We start from the raw sequence: 4,454 nt of genomic DNA on the forward strand, positions 1-4,454 counted from the left end.
TGTTTTACTAGCCTAATATAAGACTGTTTTGACAATGAAGGTAATAATCAAGTATATATCAAGACTCATATCTAATAGTATAGTGGAATACGAGGAGTATGTATCCTTTTAAATTACTCTGTTAGGATTTTTGATGTATTTTTAAGGGTTTTTCTTTTTCTTTTTAACTTTAATTCTCTACTTATCTTTCCAAATCCTTTTTTTTATCTAAATCAATTCCATACAACTTTCTCTTCTTCTTTCTCTCTTTTTATTCTTCTTAAATTTCTCTCATTCTGTCATCAGGATTAAATCCACATCTGAATCCAAAAAATATGGAAGAAGATGAAGAATTGGTGTTTGTGACAGAGTATTAGAGAATAAAAGTGTTAACAAAATTCAGTTATGTTTGTTAGTCAATTAGAGAAATTAGCTTAGTAATGCAGATAATTATCTATTAGTTAAGCTTATTATAATGTGTATATAAGGAAAGTTTGTATCTGATGTAAGTGTGATAATAAGTTAGAATTAAGCTCTCAAAATTCTGCTCTAGCAATCTTCTCTCTCTCAACCAATTATCATTGAGTTCTTTCTCTGCTACCTGAGATAAAACTTTAACATGTTGCGGTGAGCGTAGACGATTGTAGAGATCTGTGAGTACCTTCCCCATTTAAGGTTTAATTGCTTCGTGAATTCTGATCCTGTAGTTCAAGCTCAATTTTGGTGAACACATAGGAAAGAACGATGGATCAACCAAATCCATAGAATCAAGAATTCACCGTGTTAGATTTTTAGAAGTTTGCGAAAATGATGGCACAATTCTCATCGTTTCAATCACAAGCTGCAAAGACGAACATCAGCCTCAATCAAGACCTATCGAGTCCCTTTTTTCTACACCCTAGTGAGAATCCAAGTACCGTTCTTACTTCAATTCCATTATCAAACCAAAATTACCACTCTTGGGCCCGATCTGCATGAATTGCTTTAAAATCGAAAAATAAGATCAAATTTGTGGAAGGATCTCTTCCAAAACCTTATGAAAATGACAGTTCCTTTAGTGTTTGGGATAGATGCAATACGATAGTACTTTCTTGGCATCATGCATCTTTGAGTCAAGAAATCTTGTAAAGTGTATTATGGTGTAATGATGCATATGAGCTTTGGAATGACTTGAAGCATAGGTTTTATGAAGGAGACATTTTTAGTATAGCTGAATTACTAACAAGATTTGTTCACAATGAGAAAAGAAGAAATGTCGATCACATCATATTTTACTAAACTTAAAAGGAATTTGGGAAGAGTTAGACGAGTCTAGATCCATTCATCTATGCAAGTGCGGTGAGACATGTTCTTGTGGACTTGTAGTGATGAAAGGTTATAGGAAGCAGATGAATGCCATCTATTTTTTAAGAGGACTCAATGAGCAGTACACTACTGTGAAGTCTCAAATAATGTTGATGAAGCCCTTCCCCGATGTAGCTGCAATTTTCTCATTACTTTTGCAACAAGCACGGCAAATGAACCAAGCTAAAATTCTTAATTCTGGAGCTGTGATCAATGCAGCAGTGAGCAACCTAGTTTCTAGCAATAGAGAAAGAGGAAGGGGTTGTGGAGTATTTGGTAAAGGAAGAGGTTGAGCATCTATAAAGATGTGCTCGTACTATGGCAAAATTGGACACTTGGTTGATAATTGTTACCACAAACATGGGTTCTCCCCACACATGCAAAGAACCCAAAAAGGAGCAAACATTAACAATTAAATAGTTGTTGCAAGTAGTGATGAAAACAATAACAAGACTTCAACTTAGGAGGAAGAGAGTCAGAATTTCGAAGAATTATTTTCCGAAGATCAAAAGAAAGCAATGATTGCCTTGTTTCAACATCATACACAAGTCCCTGCTCATAATATTGATTCGGCAACAACTGTACTGGCCATATCCTCAAGTGTTTTTCAAATACTTTCTTCTTACACTCACACAGACTTTTCTCACAAATGTCATTCTCTCTAAAATTCTTCCAATCACATAGGGCTATTGATCTAGTAATTATAAAGATGCCAAATGGTTCATAGACTACTTCAACCATATATGGAACAATCTATTTTTCTAGTGAATTCTACCTCACTGATGTTCTATATGTTTTCAGTTTTTCATTCAATATAATTTCTATCTCTAAGGCCACTAATGCTTTGTCTTGCCAATTTTTATTCAATCACATAAAATGTGAGGTGCAGGATCAGCTTTCCTCGAAGACGATTGGAGCATCTAAAATGGAAAAGGTTCTGTATATACTGGAAGAAAAGAATCAAGAGGAGGTAGCATTTGACCTACAAGCATCTAAAAATAATTAGGTCACAAACACGATAAAGCACATAAGCACAGTGTTTTCATCTAATGATCCTGATGTATGGCACTGTAGGTTAGGAAAAATATCACTTGATAGGTTGAAAATAATGAAAAAGGATTTTTCTATGTTAGTTCATTCAAAAATGACATTCCTTGTGATTTTGCTACTTTGCAAAACAAAAACGCTTACCATTTTATCTCAATAAAAATAAATCAGAAAATCTATTTGAACTACTTCATGTTAACATTTGGGGGCCATTAGCCACTCCCTCAATAGATAGATATAAATATTTTCTAACCATTGTAGAGGACAGCATCAGATTTCTATGGCTTCGATTCATGAAGCCAAAAATAGAAACTACTCACCTTTTAAAACAATTCATTTTGATGGCTGAGACTCAATTCAATACTTATGTTAGTGTGTTAGGTCTAATAACGGGAGTGAATTCAAACTCAACCATTTTTTTACAAAAAAAAAAGGGATCCTTCACCACACATTTTATGTTGAGACACCTCAATAAAATGGGGTGGTGGAACAAAAACACCAAGAGATCCACAATATGACTAGAGCACTTTTATTTAAATCTAGCTTGCCTAAATATTTTTGGGATTATGCAGCTACATATGCTACATATATTATCAATAGAGTGCCAAGTTCAATATTGAAGGATAAAAGTCCTTATCAGATCTTACCAATATTCAGCATTTCAAAGTTTTTGGTTGCCTCACATTTGCTTCTACTTTGACTGCAAACCAAAAAAAAATTGGATAAAAGAGCAAAGAAATATATTTTCGTAGGCTTACCACCTACCACTAAAGGTTACCTTTTAATGGATATTGATACTAGAAAATTTTTCATATCAAGGAATCTAATTTTTTATGAAAAGTTTTTCCATTCACATCACTTTGGCCAACATAGGGTTAAATAGTGCACCAGAAATCACAGTACCTATTTTTTCTTTTATACATACTACTCTTGATCCTTTTAAAAGTCAATTTGACTCTTAACATAGTATTCCTAACACTATAACTCACGCTAATGACATAAAGACCATCTCAATATCTAATGATGATAAAGGGATGAGCATGACACACATTGATTCACCTAATCACAACATATCTCATTCTTACATACATAATACACCATCATCTCATATATCTCATACATCAATTTCAACTAATTCTAATATCATCACACCTCAATCACACACAAAACAACCATTCATTGAACATATTCATAATACACCTAGAAGATCTACAAGAATTAAAAATAGCCCTCGGTACCTAGATGATTTCCAGTATATGCAGACCTCAATTTCTAATATTGTTGACTCCGATCCAATGTTAAGCGATATCATGTATGCAACTTTGTTAACTATGACAAGCTAAGCAGTGACTAAAGAACATTCTCGATTGCAATATCCAATATCAAAGAACCACAATCCTATGAGCAAGAAATTGTGCATGACTGCTGGAAAGAGGAATTCAAAATCGAACTTGATGCATTGAAGGGAAATAAGACTTGAAAACTGGCTAAACTTCCACCCGGAAAGAAAGCGATCGACTGCAAGTGGGTATTAACATAGTTCTCAAAATCGAACCAGACGGCCAGTTCAATTAGATTAACCGAAAATCGGTTACCAGGCCGGTTCGGTTAGCCTCAAAAATTGTTTGGCAAAAAATCGGTCAAAAACTAGCCAAACCGGCGGTTAACCGGTGAACCGACAGAATCAGACAGTTTTTTAGAGGGTTTCCAATTTAAACTACCTCACCAAATGGCGTCATTTTATGGGCTGGGAAAAAAAGAAAACCCTAAAATCCAATACCCTAACACAACCCCAACCCCATTCTCACCCCTCTTCTCTCTAAAACTGAAAAGGAAAATTTGGAAATTGAAAGAACAAAGTGAAGAACACTAACCCCACAGCCACTGCAGCCACCGCAGCCCCACTTGTTTTCATTGCCACTCTTCTCCATTGGGTATAGGCGTCTCCTGTGGAAACTCCGTCGCGTGTAGAAGCTCTGTCGTCGTCTCCTCTGTTCGAGCTCTCTATCTCTGTGTGTGTGTGTGTGTGTGCGCACCTGCGTGCGTGCGTGCGTACGTGTGTGCATGTGGGTGTGTATGGTCTG

General features: G+C 35.5%; 1 pseudogene; it reads left to right on the plus strand.

Moving 5' to 3' along the window:
• Positions 1,347 to 4,454, plus strand: part of LOC107641219 — a 4,124-nt pseudogene continuing 1,016 nt past the window's right edge.

Source organism: Arachis ipaensis, chromosome B05, assembly GCF_000816755.2.
Source record: "Arachis ipaensis cultivar K30076 chromosome B05, Araip1.1, whole genome shotgun sequence".
Classification (NCBI taxonomy): domain Eukaryota; kingdom Viridiplantae; phylum Streptophyta; class Magnoliopsida; order Fabales; family Fabaceae; genus Arachis; species Arachis ipaensis.